This window comes from Phoenix dactylifera, unplaced genomic scaffold (genome assembly GCF_009389715.1).
Source record: "Phoenix dactylifera cultivar Barhee BC4 unplaced genomic scaffold, palm_55x_up_171113_PBpolish2nd_filt_p 000555F, whole genome shotgun sequence".
Taxonomy (NCBI): Eukaryota; Viridiplantae; Streptophyta; class Magnoliopsida; order Arecales; family Arecaceae; genus Phoenix; species Phoenix dactylifera.
Genome location: NW_024067962.1, coordinates 255,319 through 277,947, shown reverse-complemented (window position 1 = coordinate 277,947; position 22,629 = coordinate 255,319).

Here is a 22,629-nt window from a genome sequence, read left to right as displayed (position 1 = left end):
ACTAGTTTAAGGACTCGAAGATAAATCCTCCTTTATCATTAATAAGTCCTAAGAACTTCATCATATAAGAGTTCATTTGAAGATGTAAAATGATGAATAATGCCAAAAAATACTTTATTAATTTGTCAATTCATTTACAAAATTCAATCATCAATATGCTGATGATTGACATTTAGGATACAATTTCCAACAACTCCCACTTAGCCTAAAGCCAATCGGCACAGTATCTAATACCCATCTTCGACTTGTGTTCGTTGAACTCTTTGATGCCGAGGACTTGGTAAATGAGTCAGCCAGATTTTTTTTGTGTCAATCTTCTGAAGATCAATATCACCTCGTTCGACGATCTCTCGAACCAAATGGTAGCGACGTAGAATATGCTTGGTCCGCTGATGTGCTTTGGGTTCTCTTGCTTGAGCTATGGCTCCAGTATTGTCACAATATATAGACACTGGACCATCAATGGAGGGTGTCACTCCCAAGCTCGGTGATGAACTTTCGCAACCATACAGCTTCCTTGGCGGCATCAGATGCTGCGATGTATTCTGCTTCACATGTAGAATCTGCCACTGTATGCTGCTTGGAACTCTTCCAGCAGATGGCCCCACCCTTAAGAGTAAAGATATATCCCGACACACTCTTGCTATCATCTTGATCTAACTGAAAACTTGAATCGGTATATCCCTCAAGTTTTAAGTCAGAATCACCATAGAACAAGCCACTGATCTTTAGTATTTCTCAAATACTTAAGAATGGTTTTTATAACCTTCCAGTGGTTGCTACCTAGATCAGACTGGTATCTGCTCACTACTCCTAGTGAGTATGCCACGTCTGGTCTAGTACATGTCATGGCATACATTATAGATCCCACTGCCGAAGCATATGGAATTCTATCCATACTCTCTCTTTCTTGAGGGGTTGTCGGACAATCCCTTTTAGAGAGATTAATTCCATGGCCCATTGAAAGATAGCCTTTCTTAGAATTAATCATACTGAACCTCTTCAGTATAGTATCAATATATGTGGATTGGGATAATCCAAGCAATCTTCTAGATCTATCTCTATAGATCTTCATCCCTAGGATGTAAGATGCTTCTCCCAATCCTTCATGGCAAATTGAGATGATAGCCAAACTTTTATTTCTTGTAATGCAGGAATGTCATTCCCGATTAAAAGAATGTCATCCACATACAAAACAAGAAATATGATAACTGAACCATTTGCCCATTTATAAATGCAAGGTTCCTCTTCATTCTTAATGAAGCCATATGATTTGATCACCTTATCAAATCGTATGTTCCAACTCCGTGAAGCTTGCTTTAATCCATAAATGGATTTTTGAAGCTTGCACACCTTAGACTCGTCTGCAGATATAAAACCTTCAGGTTGCATCTGTTGCCCAGATAGACAACCCAAGAGGGGGGGGTGAATTGGGTTTTAAAAGAATTTAGCTATTTAAAACGTTGTAGATGACTAGTTAATGCTTTACCCAGATGATTAATTAATTGCTATGTGCTGTGAATGAAATGAGAGTAAAGGAAAGAGACAAACAATCACAAACACAAGGATTTTATAGTGGTTCGGAGCTAACCCTTGCTCCTACGTCCACTCCCCAAGTCTCACTTGAGAATTCACTATAACCCCTTGGATTACAGCCGGTTGTTTTACAAGCTCACAACCAAACTTGTTGTTTTACGAGCTCACAACGAACTCGGTCGGTTTTTCCAGGCTCACCGACTAGAACCACTCCGATTGTTTTCCCGGGATCACAATCGAACCCTTACACACGTTGGTTTTACACTCGGCTCACCAACCAACCTCAAGACTCTTGATTCAATCCCCCGATTGAATCAAGCAAAGATAAGTTGTAAATAAAAGGGACAAACAGAAAACAAAGCTTCTCAAAAGCAGATAAGCAACAATATAAACAGAAGAGAAGTTAGAAGCCCTCAAACACGTTTGAGTTGGAGTTGAGTAGGGCTTCTCGAACTTCGGGTCTCCTCTTGAATGTGTGATCGACTTGAATGCAGGAGGAGGCTTCCTTAAATGCTGGAAAGAGGAAGTTGGATGGAGTTAATGTCGCTCTTCCCTTTTTTCCGTTGAAGAACAGGTTGCAGAGATTGAATGCTTGATTTCTTTGAGTGGAATAGTTGTTCTCTTCCTTGCTACAGTCTTCTGAGGCTATTTAAGCCATCCCCCATGGAAACTAGCCGTTAGAGACCTTTTTCTACCCGTTCTGCACACTCTGCACAACCTGACAATATGTCCGTTGGTGGGTCGGAGTCGACTCGCGCGATCAGGAGTCGACTCGGCTGTAGCAGGAGTCGACTCAAGCTTTTCTGGAGTCGACTCGGCAACTGTTCCGGATTTGAATTAAAGTAGCCTCTTCGACTGGGAGTCGACTCGACTTATCCCGGAGTCGACTCAACAACTTCTGGAGCTGACTAGGCTTTTTCGGAGTCGGCTCATCCCATGAAGTCCGTGGATCTATTTTTGAATTTGTTCCACTCGAGTCGACTCGACAATCCTGGGAGTCGACTCGGCGCTCAGAGCCCGAACTCCCGATCTACTGTCTTTTGGCTCGTCCAGTCTTGGAGTCGACTCGAACTTCCCCAGAGTCGACTCGGCTCTCAGTTTCCGAAACTAAGTCTTCTGCCCTTTTGGTGTACCGCTGCCTTGGAGTCGACTCGAGCTTTCTAGGAGTCGACTCGAATCTCAGAGACAGTAAATTGGTCTTCTGTCTTCTTTGGGGTCGCGGTGTCTCGGAGTCGACTCGTGCAATGCGGGAGTCGACTCGAATCTCAGAGTCCAAAAACTACCCTCTGACTTTTTCTTTGTGTACCGCTGAGAGTCGACTCTCGCTTTCTTTGGAGTCGACCTGCCAATCCTTGGAGTCGACTCGCGTTCCACCGGAGTTGACTCGAATCTCAGGGTCGAAAACCGCTCTCTGACTTTTCTGCCTGTAACTCCTTGGAGTCGACTCATACTTCTCCGGAGTCGACTCGGTAAACATCGGAGTCGACTCGCGCACTTCAGGAGTCGACTCGCTGACAGGTTTTAAGTTGATTTCTTCTGTCTGTCTGTCTGTTCTCAGTCGGAGTCGACTCATAATGATCCGGAGTCGACTCGATCCCGTGCCAGTGATCCTGATACGCTTGGAGTCGACTCGTAATATCCTGGAGTCGACTCGAGTCTCAGACTTTGGTTCAAACTGACTTCTTAACTTATCCAAAATATCTTGAACCAAGTCTAGAGACACTTAGACAAGATTTTCACTGAAACACTCAATTGAATTCATTAGTAGACAAAAGATATACTCAAATGCTTTGAGCTCATCAAAATCAAATAGGGTTTTAATCAATCACTCCACAATCTCCCCCTTTTTGATGATGACAAAACATTGAGTATATGTAAAGTGAATTGCTCAATAAACAAGGAAATAAAATCCATAAATGAATTCAAATGTCTGGTAATTTAATTTATCCAAGCTTGAAAGGTGTGAAACAGTAAATTTTGGAGTTAAAGCTCCCCCTTTCATTTGGAATTATATAAGCCTTCATATCATTCAATCAATTGTTTGGCTTATATATAATTAATGATTTAGCTTTCTTAAAAATTTAGATTCTCCCCCTCAACATATGCATTCTACTATGTTTTGATTCTCTGAATTTCCTTTTGGTATATTGAAGTTTTGAATTTTAAATTTTGGTATTTAGAGGAAAAATCTGTCAATTTGTTCTTGAGTTGGATTCAGCTAATCTCCGAATATCCCTTGAATAGATTCTGGAGATTACTCCATTAGGAGCCCCAACAGAGAGATAATGAGCCTCGAGGTACCAAATCTACTAAGAACAAATGTTTGTGTGTTTTTAAAAGTTTTTTTTAATGATTCTTTTAATGATTTTTATTGATTCCTTTTACATATTTTATACATATTTCTCCCCCTTTTTATCATCGTATCAAAAAGGAGGTAAGCACACACAATCAATCATAGATCAAATGGCACAGAATTGAGGATAAGATGTCTACTCATTGTATTGATGTGGATGTGAATACATTTGAGAATACAATAAGTAAAGCAAAACAGTACATGTCAAAATAAAACACAAAAAGCAGCTACGGTCTCCTCGAGGATGTAGCTCCTCCTCTCGAGGATGTATCTCCTCCTCTCGAGGATGTATCTCCCCGAGGCATGCGCTCCACGAGTGATTGGACCGCATTGGTGACGTTCTCTAACTGACGAATGATGGCCTGGATGGCCCTGCTCTGTGTCGTATCGAGCTCGAGCACCGACTTCTGCAGTTCGTCCAGCTTGTCGATGAGCACATTCGACAAGCGCTCGGCCCCCTCGGTAGTGGTGTGCATGTCACGTCCTATGTCATCCCGCATCTGTCGAGTGGTGCTCGTGACCTCACTCATGCTATGGAACTGGGCCTGGATCAAGGTCCTCATGTTGTAGATCTCTTCCCGCACATGAGCCGTCATGTCAGTCACGGCCGTCAGGGAAGGGACCAACGCTGAAGATGGAGCGGGAGAGGGAGCAGGCACTGAACCTCGGAGCTCCCGAAGCAGATCATCCCGCAGATCTCGGACTATCTCCTGCCGCAGCTCCCGGAGCTGCTCAGGAGTGATGCGGACCTCCATGGGTGGTGGAGCCGAGGAGGAGGGTCCGGCGGAGGTGGTAGGAGCAGAAGTGGATGGAAAGTCCGATAAGTCAGGATAGTCAGAATCTGGCTCAGGACTAAGGGAGTGTTTGGTGGTCTGTGTGGTGATGGAGGACTTCCTAACCCATGTCCCCTCTATCTTCCGAAACCCCATCCTGTGTAGGGTCCCCGGATGCATGCGATCAGTCCATCGCAATGCGCGAAAGGGTTCCCCCTCAGGGATAGGAATCTCGTACTCCCTAAACAACAGAGTGAATACCATACCGTAGGGTAGGGTGAGCCTAGGTCTGTCTAGTGGCTCACACAGGTATCGATAAATGAGTTTGGGGAAATTGATTGGGGTGTCCTGAAGCATGTAGAACATGAGAGCTAGGTCTCTCTCAGATACAAAATCAAATCTCCCGGTCTTAGGGAAGATGGACCTAGACAATATACTCAGGAGGATCCGCACCTCAATCGGAAGTGAGCTAGCGGATACCTCGTCTAAGGGTGACTGGGGTGGATGCCCTAGAATGACCGTAAGGGCCTCAACCCTGTCCTCGGGGTGTGTGAGAGCCACCCCTACTTGTGGAAGGTGGAGGATGTGGGCAATAAGATCCTCCGTAATGAACAGAGGGACATCGGCTACCGTGCCCTCGATACCCCCATCTCCCCGATGGACGGTACCGTAAAACTCTCTAACTAATCCAGGGTAAGTTGGGAGATCTAATGTGAGGAAATACTCTAAGCCCTGGACACGCAATCTCTCACCTATGGTGAAACCCTCCCGGGAGAGATAGTCGAAATCGACATATCTTCCGGTGGTGACGGCCTTCCCGGCGCACGGCCTCGCGGGAACCGCCCTCGGCGGGGAACGAGCCGGAGGTTGTTGCCTCGCGGGATCGTGCCGAGCCTTGGAGCGCCTCTCGGGACCGGCCTCGGGTCGGGACCTCTTCCGGACTACGGTTTTACGCGGCATAAGGACCTAGATTGGGAGGAAAACCCTAAGGGACGGTGAAAGGTTGACGGAAAAGGCTTGGGGACGACCGGGGACGACCTAGGAGTCGGCTCTAGGCTTGTGAACAGTGGCAGCGGAGAATAGAAGTATTTTCGAAATGACAAAGTTAGGGTTAAAAAGTCGGATCCCGACTGCGAGTCGACTCCACTGAGTCGCGAGTCGACTCGACCTCGAGTCGACTCCAGAATATGCGCGAGTCGACTCCCCCTCTGCTGCCATCAATCTCGAGTCGACTCCCGCAAATGCGCGAGTCGACTCCCCCTCAGGAGCCGACTCTGAAACTTACTCGAGTCGTCTCTAACTTTGGCACGCACCTAAAAATCACTAAATTATGATCTGATTTGATGATCATTGAAAAGAAACTCTATTTTAACCACAATCTAATCATCAAAATCAACGAATCTAGTGGAAACTACCACTAGGATGGATCAATCACTCCTAATCCCCTCCTAAGCACACTAAACCTCTCTTCACTTAGGAGTTTTGTAAAAATATCTGCTAATTGATCATCAGTACAAACAAATTGTAGTGTCACATCACCATTCAGTACATGATCTCTTATGAAGTGATGTCTTATCTCAATGTGTTTAGTTCTTGAATGCTGAATTGGATTTTTAGTTAGATTAATGGCACTTGTATTATCACAGTTAATAGGTATTTTATCTTGTTTAATGCCATAATCTTCTAATTGTTGTTTGATCCACAAGATTTGAGCACAACAACTTCCGGCTGCAACATATTCAGCTTCAGCAGTAGATAATGCAACCGAGTTTTGTTTCTTGCTAAACCATGAGATTAGGTTTTCTCCTAGAAATTGACAAGACCCGCTGGTACTTTTTCTATCAAGCTTACATCCAGCGAAGTCTGAATCTGTGTATCCTATTAGGTTTAGGCTAGATTCTTTAGAATACCATAACCCTATATTCTTTGTTCCTATTAGGTATTTAAAGATTCTCTTCACTGCAATTAGATGTGATTCCTTAGGATTAGCCTGATATCTAGCACACATGCAAACACTAAACATGATATCAGGTCTACTTGCAGTAAGATACAATAAAGATCCTATCATACCTCTATATAGTTTCTGATCTACAGATTTACCTGATTCATCTTGGTCTAATTTGCATGATGAGCTCATGGGGGTGCTGATTGATTTGTTTCCCTCCATATCAAACTTCTTGAGCATCTCCTTGATGTATTTGGCTTGATTGATGAAGATGCCTCCTTCAGATTGTTTGATTTGAAGTCCAAGGAAGTAGTTTAGCTCTCCCATCATGCTCATCTCAAATTCACTCTGCATCAAATCAGCAAATTCTTCGCAGAGGCGATTGTTAGTAGCACCGAAAATGATATCATCAACATAAATCTGTACTAATAGCATATCTTGGTTTTTCTTCTTTAGAAACAGTGTTGTATCTACATTTCCCCTAGAAAACTCATGTTCTAATAGGAATTTGCTAAGCCTCTCATACCATGCTCTAGGTGCTTGTTTCAAACCATAAAGTGCTTTGTTCAATTTATAAACATGATTAGGGTATTGATGATTTTCAAAACCACGAGGTTGTTCTACATATACCTCCTCATTAATATACCCATTTAAAAATGTACTTTTTACATCCATTTGAAATAATTTGAAGTCCTTAGAGCATGCAAATGCTAGCAAAAGTCTAATTGCTTCAAGTCTAGCTACCGGGGCAAAGGTTTCATCAAAATCTATACCTTCTTCTTGATTATAACCCTTTGCTACTAATCTAGCCTTATTCCTTATTACAGTACCATTTTCATCAAGTTTATTTTTATAAATCCATTTGGTACCTATAATTGAATATTCAGTAGGTCTTTCAACTAGATTCCATACTTTGTTTCTAGTAAATTGGTTTAATTCTTCTTGCATTGCATTTATCCAATTTACATCTTTTTCAGCTTCTTCTATGTGTTTGGGCTCAAAATGAGAAACAAAAGCTAGATGATTATTTAAGTTCCTAAGGGATGCCCTAGTCCTAATAGGTTGAGATGGATCATCTAGAATTAATTCCTTAGGATGCCCGTGAGCATACCTCCAAGCTTTAGTTAGTCCATGATCCACAATAGCCTCTTGGCTTGACGATGCACCTTCAATTAATTTTTGATTATCATCTTGTAATGTCATCTCATCTATCTTTTCTTCAAGAATTTCAGCATCATCATCAAAATTAACTCTCTTGCTAGAAGAGATGTCACTAGAATCATCAAATACAACATGTATAGATTCTTCTATAACTAGGGTTCTTTTATTAAAGACTCTATAGGCTTTACTAGTTGTAGAATAACCTAAGAATATGCCCTCATCAGATTTAGAGTCAAATTTACCTAGATTATCTTTCCCATTGTTATGAACAAAACACCTACATCCAAAAACATAAAAGTAGTTTACCTTTGGTTTTCTGTTTTTCCAAAGTTCATAAGGTGTTTTCTTTATAATGGGTCTCAATAGAACTCTATTTAATATATGACAAGAAGTATTAATGGCTTCTCTCCAAAAATACTTAGGGAGGTTACTTTCACATAACATAGTTCTAGCCATTTTCTCTAGAGTTCTATTTTTCCTCTCCACAACTCCATTTTGTTGTGGTGTCCTAGGTGCAGAGAAATTATGGGTTATCCCCTTTTTACTATAAAACTCATCAAATAACTGATTTTCAAATTCAGTTCCATGGTCACTTCTAATGGCTATGACTGAAGAATCTCTAGCATTTGTTACTTCCTTATGGAACTTTCTAAAAACTGAAAAAGCTTGATCTTTATGTGCTAGGAACATAACCCATGTGTATCTAGAATAATCATCTACAATGACTAGACCATATTTATTTCCACCTAGACTAGGGGTTCTAGTTGGTCCAAATAGGTCTATGTGTAGTAGTTCTAGAGGTCTAGAGGTAGAGACACACTTTATAAATTTAAATGAGTTCCTAGATTGTTTGCCAAATTGACATGCTTCACATATTTTATTCTTTTCGAATTTTAATTTTGGCAAACCTATCACGGAATCTCTTTTAACTAGTTTGGTTATTGTGTCCATGCTTGCATGACCTAACTTACGGTGCCATAACCAACTAGCATCATTATCCTTAGTTTCATTAACAACTAAACATTGGTTATGTTTGGCAAGATCTTCAAGGTCTACAACTTACACATTCCCACGTCTAATTCCTTTAAAAACTAAACTATTGTCGTTTGGGTTTGTTATAATGCATAGTGATGGTTTAAACATAACATCATAACCTTTATCACATAATTGACTAATGCTTAATAAGTTATGCTTAAGACCATCAACATATCTAACATTATCAATAAAAGTAGAAGGGATAATTTGAACTTTACCAATACCAATGATGTGACCTTGGTTGTTGTCTCCAAAAGTCGCAGCACCTCCCTTCTTAGCTTCAAGGATGAAAAATTGATCCTTGTCACCCGTCATGTGCCTTGAGCAGCCACTATCCAAGTACCAGCAATTTTTGTTGACCTTGGCTGCAAGACACTCCTACACAAGCGGATCATATAATCTTAGGTACCCAAGTTTTCTTGGGTCCTTCATGGTTAGTCATATTGGTTCCTTTTGGAACCCATACCCTTTTAATTTTTCTTTTAGTTTTCCCTTTCCTATAGTTACATACATTTGCCTTATGTCCTACAGTTCCACAACAAAAGCAGATTACTTTCTTAGTTTTGCTTTCTCCAGCTTTAACAAAGAAGTTACTAAGAAGTTTTTGCTTATTTTTAGGTTTATATCCTAAACCCGCTCTATTGAATACCGCTCGTTGACTATTAAGTATCATATTCAATTTTTCTGAACTATATGTAAATTTTTCAACCAAAGGTTTGTATTTTTCAAGTTCTTTAGTAAGTGTTTGATTTTCTGCTTTTAGATCATTTAGTTCTTTTGTGAGATCCTTGTTTAAGATTTGTTTATATTTTTTAGGTTCTAATGTTTCTTTATTCGGCCTTTCATTTTCTTTAGTTAAGGTATTAGTCTTTTGAGTTAAGAGTTGGTTGCTTGTCTTAAGTTCTATATTTTCTTTGGTGATTAATTCCTTATCCTTAACTAATTTATCGTATTTATGTAGGTATGATTGATTAGCTATTTTTAGTTCTTTATTCTTAAGATTTATGGCCTTATATTCTATCATTAATTCATTAAATGCATCATAAAGTTCATCAAATGTAAAATCTAGATGCGATTCGGACGTTACCTCATTTTCATTGGCCATGAAGCAGAGATTGGCCTTTTCTTCTTGTTCATCATCCGATGATGATGATGATGAGTCCGAGTCCGATAGGGTGGTGACGAGAGCTTTCTTCTTCTTGTATTTGCTCCCTTTCTTTAGTAAGGGACACTCAGCTCGAATGTGCCCCGATTTCTTGCACTCATAACACCCAATCCCCTCACTTTTCCTTTCCTTACCTTTATCCTTGCGGTAGGAATTTGAGGGGCCTCTCCTTTGATGATAGAACTTCTTGTGGTTGATGAATTTTCTGAACTTGCGCATAAGAAGAGCCTCACCATCATCTCCCTCAAGCTCTTCTTCTTCACTGCTGCTGCTGCAAGACAAGTCTTTGTTAGATGAAGTAGATTTAAGAGCTATTACCTTTTTCTTATGGGAGGACTCTTCTTCGCTGTGCTGCTTCATTGTTAGCTCGTGGGTCATTAGGGATCCAAGGAGCTCTTCAAGTGGAAGCTTGTTCAAGTCCTTAGCTTCTTGGATTGCCGTCACCTTGGCTTTCCATGACCTTGGTAGACAGCGAAGAATTTTTCTGATAAGATCACTGTTAGTATAATTTTTGCCAAGGCTTTTTAGGCCATTGACAATGTCAGTAAACCTAGTGAACATGCATGTGATTGTTTCATTAGAATCCATTTTAAATAGTTCATACTTATGAACCAAAATATTTATTTTGGATTCTTTTGACTTGATTCGTGCCCTCATGGATCACTTCAAGTCTGTCCCAAATCTCTTTTGCAGAATTGCAAGTTGAGACCCTATTGAATTCATTTCTATCTAAGGCACAGTAAAGCACATTCATAGCTTTAGAATTTAGTTGTGCCTTTCTCATGTCATGCTCATCCCAATCCTTTTCTAGTTTGGGTACAGTGACACCCTCTACATATATGGATGGGATGTATGGCCCATTTACTACAATGGTCCACATCTCATAATCTTGGGCTTGGATGAATATTCTCATCCTAGCCTTCCAATATGAGTAGTCGGATCCATTAAAGAATGGGGGTCTTTGGGTGGACTAACCCTCAATGTGGGAAGATCCAAATGGGGTTGTCATTTTGATCTTTGACTCTTAGGGTAGAAGAGTTTAGGCTCTGATACCACTTGTTGCCCAGATAGACAACCCAAGAGGGGGGGGTGAATTGGGTTTTAAAAGAATTTAGCTATTTAAAACGTTGTGGATGACTAATTAATGCTTTACCCAGATGATTAATTAATTGCTATGTGCTGTGAATGAAATGAGAGTAAGGGAAAGAGACAAACAATCACAAACACAAGGATTTTATAGTGGTTCGGAGCTAACCCTTGCTCCAACGTCCACTCCCCAAGTCTCACTTGGGAATTCACTATAACCCCTTGGATTACAGCCGGTTGTTTTACAAGCTCACAACCAAACTTGTTGTTTTACGAGCTCACAACGAACTCGGTCGGTTTTCCCAGGCTCACCGACTAGAACCACCCCGATTGTTTTCCCGGGATCACAATCGAACCCTTACACACGTTGGTTTTACACTCGGCTCACCAACCAACCTCAAGACTCTTGATTCAATCCCCCGATTGAATCAAGCAAAGACAAGTTGTAAATAAAAGGGACAAACAGAAAACAAAGCTTATCAAAAGCAGATAAGCAACAATATAAACAGAAGAGAAGTTAGAAGCCCTCAAACACGTTTGAGTTGGAGTTGAGTAGGGCTTCTCGAACTTCGGGTCTCCTCTTAAATGTGTGATCGACTTGAATGCAGGAGGAGGCTTCCTTAAATGCTGGGAAGAGGAAGTTGGATGGAGTTAATGTCGCTCTTCCCTCTTTTTCGTTGAAGAACAGGTTGCAGAGATTGAATGCTTGATTTCTTTGAGTGGAATAGTTGTTCTCTTCCTTGCTACAGTCCTCTGAGGCTATTTAAGCCATCCCCCACGGAAACTAGCCGTTAGAGACCTTTTTCTGCCCGTTCTGCACACTCTGCACAACCTGACAATATGTCCGTTGGTGGGTCGGAGTCGACTCGCGCGATCAGGAGTCGACTCGGCTGTAGCAGGAGTCGACTCAAGCTTTTCTGGAGTCGACTCGGCAACTGTTCCGGATTTGAATTAAAGTAGCCTCTTCGACTGGGAGTCGACTCGACTTGTCCCGGAGTCGACTCAACAACTTCTGGAGCTGACTAGGCTTTTTCGGAGTCGGCTCATCCCATGAAGTCCGTGGATCTATTTTTGAATTTGTTCCACTCGAGTCGACTCGACAATCCTGGGAGTCGACTCGGCGCTCAGAGCCCGAACTCCCGATCTACTGTCTTTTGGCTCGTCCAGTCTTGGAGTCGACTCGAACTTCCCCAGAGTCGACTCGGCTCTCAGTTTCCGAAACTAAGTCTTCTGCCCTTTTGGTGTACCGCTGCCTTGGAGTCGACTCGAGCTTTCTAGGAGTCGACTCGAATCTCAGAGATAGTAAATTGGTCTTCTGTCTTCTTTGGGGTCGCGGTGTCTCGGAGTCGACTCGTGCAATGCGGGAGTCGACTCGAATCTCAGAGTTCAAAAACTACCCTCTGACTTTTTCTTTGTGTACCACTGAGAGTCGACTCTCGCTTTCTTTGGAGTCGACCTGCCAATCCTTGGAGTCGACTCGCGTTCCACCGGAGTCGACTCGAATCTCAGGGTCGAAAATCGCTCTCTGACTTTTCTGCCTGTAACTCCTTAGAGTCGACTCATACTTCTCCGGAGTCGACTCGGTAAACATCGGAGTCGACTCACGCACTTCAGGAGTCGACTCGCTGACAGGTTTTAAGTTGATTCCTTCTGTCTGTCTGTCTGTTCTCAGTCGGAGTCGACTCATAATGATTCGGAGTCGACTCGAGCCCGTGCCAGTGATCCTGATACGCTTGGAGTCGACTCGTAATATCCTAGAGTCGACTCGAGTCTTAGACTTTGGTTCAACTGACTTCTTAACTTATCCAAAATATCTTGAACCAAGTCTAGAGACACTTAGACAAGATTTTCACTGAAACACTCAATTGAATTTATTAGTAGACAAAAGATATACTCAAATGCTTTGAGCTCATCAAAATCAAATAGGGTTTTAATCAATCACTCCACAGCATCATATACACCTCCTCTTCTAAATCTCTATTTAGAAAAGCGGTTTTAACATCCATCTGCCAGATCTCATAATCTAAGTGTGCTGCTATCGCAAGCATAATCCGAATGGATTTGATTGCCACAGGAGAAAACGTCTTGTCATAGTCAATACCATAACGTTGACGATATCCCTTGGCAACCAGATGGGCTTTATAGGTCTCTACTTTTCCATCTGCGCCCCGTTTTCTTTTGAAAATCCACTTACACCCTATGGGTTTAATCCCTTCGGGTGGGTCAACTAATGTCCATACATCATTGACCTTCATAGATTCCATTTTGGATTGCATGGCTCCAAGACATGCATCAGAGTCATGCCTCTGCATAGCATCCATATAGGTGATCGGATCCTCATCATTTTCATCAAGTTCGACAGGATCCCCGTCCCGGACCAAGAAACCGTAGTATCTGTCCGGCTGACATGGTACTCTACCTGATCGCCTTAATGATGCATCTAAGATGGGTTCTGAATCTGATCTAATCAAATCCGACTCAATTGGTTTAGTGGATGGTGTCGGGTCTTCTACATGTTGAACTTTCCTAAGCTCAACATTAGAGCTTTTAGTTCCTTCACTAAGGAATTCTTTCTCTAAGAAAACAACTCTATTGCTTACGAACAACTTTTGTTCTTCAGCAAAGTAGAAGTAATATCCTTTAGTTTCTTTAGGATAACCAACAAAGAAACATCTGTCAGACTTGGGTTCAAGTTTGTCTGTTTTCAAACGTTTAACATATGCCGGACACCCCCAAACCCTAAGGTGAGAGAGCATTGGCTTACGTCCAGTCCACATCTCATGTGGTATTTTATTTACAGACTTACTTGGAACCTTATTTAGAATGTAGCAGGCTAACTCAAGTGCATATCCCCAAAAGAATATGGGCAGACTCGTAAACCCCATCATGGATCGAACCATGTCTAACAGAGTTCGATTTCTTCTTTCTAATACACCGTTATACTGTGGTATCCCAGGAGGAGTCCATTAGGAGAGAATCCCATTCTCTCCTAAATATGTCAAAAACTCATTGGAAAGGTATTCGCCTCCTCGATCTGATCGAAGAGTTTTAATACTCTTTTCAGTTTGTTTTTCTACTTCATTACGATACAGTTTGAACATTTCAAATGCTTCAGATTTATGTCTCATTAAATAGACATAACCATACCTAGAAAGGTCGTCTGTAAATGTAATGAAATATGAATACCCACCTCTAGCATTTGTGCTCATTGGCCCACATATATCAGAATGTACAAGGGTCAATAAATCACTGGCTCATTCACCTTTTCCGGTAAAAGGTGATTTGGTCATCTTACCAAGAAGACATGACTCACAGGTTGTCCATGATTCACAATCATTAACATTGAGGATTTCCTTTTTACTTAACCTGTTCATCCTGTTCTTGTTAATATGACCTAGCCTATGATGCCAAAGGTAGACATCCATGACATTATCTATTCTAGGACGCTTACTTGACGTGTAGATTACATTAACAGGTTGTGATAACAAGTAGATGCCATTGCTCAATTGTCCATTCATTACAGTAACACCATTCATAATGATATCACAAGAATATTTCTTTATTAAAATTTCATAACCGTTCATGGTCAAAAGGCCTTCGGAAATTGCATTCAATAAGAATGTAGGACAATAGTGACAATCACTCAAGATAACTACATGAGAATTGAAAACAAGTTTGAGATTTCCTAAAGCTAGAACTGGAACAGATCTTCCATCTCCAACATTCAGGAATCTCTCGTTATTTTCAAATCTCTCATTGACCTGAAGTCCTTGCAACGAATTGCATATATTAAACGGACTTCCAGTATCTAATACCCAGGTCGAATTATCACATATAGAGAAATTACAAGGTGTTATCATATAAATACCTTGATCAGCAACTGATTGCCCTTTTCTCTTGCTTAGCCTGTTCGGGTCAAGTGAGGTAAGGTACTGAGGACAATTCCTCTTCCAATGCCCCTGCTTCTTATAATAGAAGCATTCTGCCTGACTTTGGTCATCCTTAATCCTTTTGGTCTGACTATGCTGAGTTTTCAGCTTTCTATACCAATTATTGGAGTTGGGACCAGTCAACTTGTCATTATCCAATAATGAGCGAAGTGACAAACTTGTGGCCATTTCTACATAAAAGAAAATTTGGCTATTAGTATATGAATTGACTAAACACAGTAGACTTGGACTTTAGTCTAAAGATACTCCCACTATTTTATACAAATTGGTAGCCTCTACCTCCAATTCGAAAAATTACTCCTAATTCTTTAGTGGGCACTAGAACCCAATAGATCGCATGTAGGCCCGAGTGTGGCTCGGCTAACCCATATGCACCTATTGGTAGGTTCTAAACTAGTTGCTTCACCAAGCAACTTCTAGTGATAATTTTGCCCTAGGTTCTTCGGCAGGCGTGTGGCACCTCCACCGAATACCCTAGTCAGGTCCAACCATTAAATGATAGGTTAAGTCTAATCAACTAATAGATGACCAAGCCCGAGTGTGGCTCGGCTCACCTGACCGCCTATTGAAGGTACACTTAACTCATCATATATTGAATGACAATTCCAATGCTTGATAAGTACCAGGCGTGTCGCGCCTCCAATAATTATCAAAATATTGGACCCATTATCACCCAACTTAATGGGAGGCTATGACCTAGTTATCCCCATAACCATTTCATTTTAAGGACCTAATAATTTTAGAGAATTTCTTAATTAGGATAGATAAGAAGATCCGATTAGTCTAATTTCTCCCACTGACTTCACCAAATCAGATTAGACTCAAACCGGTTAAGGAGGCACCTAAATCAGTCAAACTGATTTTTCTTATAGGCATGGGCTAACTCGAATCATTAAGTGATCCAATCAAAATGTGATTGACCATGTCGGCCAGGTAAGTGAGATCGGTGGAAGGGATATACCATTAACTCGACAAAGACGAATCAGTGCGAGTATCTCCCAATTAAAAACCACCGGTCACAACTGCCAAACTTACCTTAGACAGACTGGTTAATCAATTTTGATTTGATTACTTAAATGACTCGGGCTACACCTCTGAGCCTAAATCAAGTTCCATCTTGGTCTAATCAAAGACATGGACTTGATCCATCTATAACTATTGTAAATTGACCTAGAATTTCCTTGACCTAATCTAATTACTACTTAATTAGATTTGATCAATTAATTCTATTTGTCCATGTATGATTCTAACCTTAGGTCTAACCCAATCCTAGAAACTTGATTCAAGCTAACCCATATGCCCAAATAATTATGCAACGTCAATTAATTGAGTTACAATTCTATTTCATAATACTTAATTCTCAATTAAGTTTAGACTTATGAAAGTTTTGATCATTGCATATTTCTTTTTAATTACATATTAATTACAATCTTTCAGTTTTTAAAACATATTTTTAGATCTGAGTTTTTATAATTAATCACATGTAATCAGATTTAATTCATGTTTAAGTCATTATGTTTTATGTTCATGCATCACATATACACAACAACATGAATTAATACAAACAACATGCATCTTATGTATTTGTTTTTTTTTTTACTTTTATTTTCAGATCTGATTTGTTCATTAAAATCAGAGATCATATAAATCATAAACTTTATTTAGATCTAATCTAAATAATATTATAATTTCAAATTTATTCATGTTACTAATCCTAATACAAACATGCATCATATGCATCCAAAATTTCAGATCTACTTAATCATGCATAATCAGCAATTAAATCAATCATAAAAAATACTTTAGATCTAATCTAAATATGTTAATGATTTCAGATTAATTACAAGAATTAAAACATAAAAGTTTAAACATGAACCTGGCTCTGATACCACTGAAAGTGAATCCTAGGTTCTTCGGTGTTAAGCATGCAGATTTTTTTTTAAAAAAAAAAATTATGGCTGAACCTGATCGGGTTGCCTACGTACCTCTTTATAAGGGGGATCAAGCCATATGTAGTTCTTTTTAAGTTTTAAAATGTAGCAGAAAAACCGAATCAAACAATTTAATTCATGCATGCTTACAAGATCAAATCTAGAAATCAGCACTTTAAGAACACATAAGATTATGCCAGAATCGTTTAAACAATTATGCTAAAACTTTCATGCATGATTAACTATCAGATCTGAAACTTAAAAACTCTATTCCAATTAATCTCCGAATATCCATTGAATGGATTCTGGAGATATCTCCGTGAGGAGCCCCAAAAGAGGGTAAAACCTCGGAGAATCGGACCTAGATCTTGACACCATAATAAAAGATTAATGTAGGATTAATACCTTTTATGATGGATGAAACATATGGATCTGATCCTCGACTTTGCAGCCATGCACACGAATGGCCTCTACGAGAAGTCCACGCGAAGTTTCTGAAGAGATCCAATCCTGCGGAAGGGCTAGCTTGCGCAGAATTTCTTGAAGCTGAAATTTGTCTTCCCAACGCTATCAACTTTTGATCCGCCTTCTTGGAAGAACTTGGAGGAAAGGTTTAAAGAGATTGAAGAGGACTTAGATCTGATCTAAAGACTCTTATCAGGGAGCCCTAAAACTAATGGCGTGATGAACTTAGAGGAGGAAGAAGTCAGCTAGATTGAATGCAGAATTTTTTTTTTTTATGCATAAACTAGGGTTCCTCTCTTTTCTTTTCCCTTTTTTTCTTCTTCTTTTTCTCTCTTTTTTCCTTGAATTCGACAACCAGCTGATGGAGGTCCTTTTAATGTTGCTCTCCCACCTAACTTCATGCCAACCATCCCATATTTGTGGAGGATTTTGTGGGGTTTTGAATTTTGAATTCAAAATTCAAGTTCATGTGCCATTATATGATGAAGCTTGATCTAATCTAAACCATTCATCATGTTGCCACTTCCCTCTTTCAATTTTGAAATTCCCATGCCCCCAAATAGATTAGAGGGTCACGTGGTGATTTTGTGATGATTAAATTCGAAATATAACCTTAATTAGAAGTGAGATAAAGATAAGGATGACATATGTCATGAAGAGAGAGAATTTGATCTTATCCAATTCTTTTCATGAATTTATCTCTCCATTTCGACCCATCTAATGATGAAAGAGGTTTCTGATATTGCCAAGTGTCCCATGGCACCATTAAATAAATTAAATTAATTTTTAATCATATTAAAAATTAATTTATGGCGCCATGCATGGATATGTGACAAGTGGATTTCAAGATCCGAACAGTTTCAGATCAAACCCATTTAATTTAATTAAATCCTAACAATTAGAATGATCCAATTACCATGGGTTGAACCTAATCCAATTAGGTCAATCCTAATTAAGCACAAATTTAATCTAATTTAATTTGGTCAACCTAAATCTTGATTCAGATCTAATCCAATCAGGTCAAAAATTCTGATTGAGCCCAGAATTGAATCTAATTCAATTTGGCTCATCCTTAGTCTAATTACTCAATCCAATTGAGTTCATTAGCAATCTAATTACTAATTAATCCTTCGATAATTACTTTAATTATTTTATAAGATAATTTGCCAATCGAATTGACCAAATTACCCCTGAATGATTCTTAATCATTTATCAGCCTTCTTGATCAATCAGGAATCTTCTATGCGTGTGACCTCATAGGTTGGAACCTAAGCCGGTAGTATAGGAATGACTTCCTACACTAATCGATGTGACCATCTAGCAATGGTACCCGACGTCCGGATAGGCCGAATATATGCGAAGCAAATATTCTGGAACCCTGAACTATGGTTACTGTATAATTCAATCCCTTTGACTCCTAATGCCAGGATGACTTAGAGCTCACTGTCAACCCTATAATTAGTATATCCATTATGTGATCAACTTTAGATATCCCGTGACTCCTCACTGGGATTACCCAGGCCAAGGTTTTGCTAAATTAATCACAAGACATTATCTCCTGTTTCCAGAAGGGGTCAATTACATCTTGACTCACAACTGACTACGCAAGTACTTAACTGCACCCAGTGACCTTCCGTCACTGAATTAGAAATCCAGGTAGTCCGGTACCAAAGTACAATGAGTTGCTTGCTAGTCACAGGTTGCGTTCTCAGATCAGAGGGCCAAACTTATACCCATATCCACTCAGAACATCTCTTGACAGTAGAGCGTTTCGGAATTGGTCACGTTCAGTGAAATGTACTCCTACACTTCACCTGTGTGGCATACCAGTGTCTCCACACTCCTTGGTTAAGAAGACAACCAACATATATGTCACACAACGACCTAATCTTGATAATGCTGTCGTCCTTGTAACAACATATCATTTGGTCGCGAACTAGTTTAAGGACTCGAAGATAAATCCTCCTTTATCATTAATAAGTCCTAAGAACTTCATCATATAAGAGTTCATTTGAAGATGTAAAATGATGAATAATGCCAAAAAATACTTTATTAATTTGTCAATTCATTTACAAAATTAAATCATCAATATGCTGACGATTGACATTTAGGATACAATTTTCAACACCCACATACAGTATGTGGGTCCCACCTAGGCAGGACGTGGGTCCCACATAGGCAGAACGTGGGTCCCACATAGGCAAAGAAGTCCTAGTCCAATTTGACTCAAGCCAAATCTAATTTGGTTGGAGGCAAATTGAGTCTAATCAGTGATCCAATCACCAATTAACTTTTCCAAGCAACAATTGCTTAGGGCAATCAGTCAATCACATTGACTATTTTACCTCTAGACGATTCTCAATCGTCAATCAGCCATTTGATCAATGCAGAAACTTCTAAGCGTGTGACCTCATAGGTTCGAACCTAAGCCGGTATTACAAGAACACTTCCTGCACTAATCGAAGTAACCATCTAGCAATGCGACCCGACGACCGGATAGGCCGAATAGATGCAAAGCAACATTCTAGAACCTATGGACTATGGTTATCGCATAATTCATCCTCTTGACCAAAAAATACCTAGGGTGGGTTCAGAGTCTGTCTACCCTGAAACAATCCATCCGGAAATATGTTTTAATTCAATAAGTCAAGTGATAGAGATTTGACTTTTCCTGGCCAGGGTACTACGTAATTGAAAACACAAGGCATTCACCCTTATTCATAAGGGAGGTCAATCCCATCTTGATTTGCAACTGACTACCACAAGTACTTGACTAGACCCAGAAACCTTTCGTTGCTGGATTAGAAATCCAGGTAGTCCGGCACCAAAGTACAGTGAGTTGCTTGCAAGCCACCGGTTGCAATCTCAGGTCTAAAGGATACATATACCCATATCCACTCGGAACAACTTTTGACAAGAGAGAGTCCGTCAATTGGTCACGTTCAGTGAACGTACACTACCATTCACCTGTATACCATACTAGTATCTCTATACTCTTTGGTTTGGAAGACAACCAACAATTATGATACACAATGACCTATGCCCGATAATACTATCGTCCTATTAATAGTATATCATACGGTCATGAACATTTAAGGACCTATGTGATAAAATTATATTTTATTACATAAAGCAGTCCTAAGGACTTCATCACATTGGAGTTTGTGAAGATGTTCTGGTGATGAATAAATACCATATTATTTATAATTGATTCAAATACATTTACAATCACCAATTGATTGGATTTAGGACATAATTTCCAACAACAATTGTATGACTGGTCCTTTGACCTGCGATGCCTTAGCTATTCACTGTGAGGTTGCTTTAGTTTGATGAGCATGTGAACTAAGACCCTAGTCATTTGGATCCTTGTAGTGCGGATTGGCTACAGTAGGTTCATTTTGGAATAGGGTTGCATATAGATGGGATCTATCGACCTTGATAGATTAGGAGTGCTCCTATGTGATTTATGAGACTGAGTTCGATAAATTCCTGGCCAGGTATTTTGGAAAAAGAGTTTTTCATATCTCGAATTGGAAGTTGTATAAATTTGACATATGACGGGACGATGGGGTTTGACGAGATATCCATAACCTCCGTCACGTCGGGATCCATGATAGAGGGACTGTATCATACACTAACTGCACCTAGAGGTTCAGATATTCCATTCTGCTGGGTTGCCACCACATACTGCTAGGTGTCACAAGTGGATTGTGAGACTCGAAGGCATTCACTTGGTGATCAGTGAACCCTGAGAGTAGAACTGAAATCGTTTCAGTCCACTGAAAGAAGTTTCAGTGATATTGAGATGGAGATCTTAATATGTCTCTCTACCAGTCAGAATAAAACCTACGGGGTAACACACATAGAGGATTTAATTAGTCAGACTATCATAATTGTGATTATGAATCACAATAGAAATCAATCATCAATATGATTGGTGATTGAATTAACCCACTAAGTGTTAGTGAGTTAATGGAAGAAAAATTAAGTGGAATTGATTGCAATTGGATTGAAAATGGGCTGATTTAATGAGCCAAATCAAATTGGGTTCGACCCAAATTGATTTGGGTTCATGATTGGGTCTATTTGATTAAACCAAGATTTGTGCGGATTTTAAAGACCACATATCGTCGTAGGATGAATATGACTTAAGTCATGTTCACACTATGCGGACTTTAAAGTCCACATGGCGTCGTAGGATGCACGCTCCCAAATCAATTAATTTTTCTAATGAGATTAGGACTCCTAATGTGATTATAAAATTAATTAATTGATTAAGTGGACGCATGTTATGCATCTATGAGCACAAGGATAGGACACTTGGCATTAATCCAAGGGTAGGTTATAGTCCCATACTCCTAATAAGATTAGGAGAAGCCCTAAACCCAATCTATAAAAGGGTAGCAAGGAAGACATTATGAATTAATTCTCTCCTCTAGATCCCCACGCCTCCTCTCTCCCTCTCTTCTTCCTTCCTTCTCCACGGCAGCAAGGGGACCTCGTCTTCCTCTTCATCCACGGGAGCAAGGCAAGGAAGATCCACGCTTAAAGCTTCATCCCTCATCTTCCTCCATTGCGAGCAAGGTTGAAGAAGAAATCGTTCTTCTTCAAAGAAGTATGCTGCGGATTTTTATCTTCCAATATTATGATAGTAATAAGAGGTCTTTTGCAAGGAGCTAGCACTCCGGTAAGACTTATTCTCAGATGATTAGATCCTCGTGTGCATACCTGTAGAGGCCGGACAATTGTGCGGCTCAAACAAGAACCTAGAATAGATCATCAGGCTGCGGTGTTCTACACCTGCAGAATTTTTGAAGATGAGATCTTCAAATTTATAACTTCTAATTTTTATTTCAGTTTTATGAATCTTAATCAACCCTCCTCAGATCCTAATCTTTCCTTCCTAATGAGTTCAAAGATCTTCTGGATTTGAATCCAGAAAAAATTTTGAATTCTACGATCCGAGGCATGTTCATACGATGAACGACGTTCCGTTCAAATTTCGTTGCGAACATCGCGTCGAACGGGGCATATAACTCAGCAGTGGTATCAGAGCCATGGTTCTAAGGAGCATGATTAGGACTTAAGAAATGATTGTCATGTTTTTAATCTGATTTTTTAAAAGAATTAAGCATGCAGATTTTTATTTGCTATGATCTTGCAAATTATTTTAGAGTTGCAATTAGATTATAATATTTTAAATCAAGTAATGCATGATCTGAACTC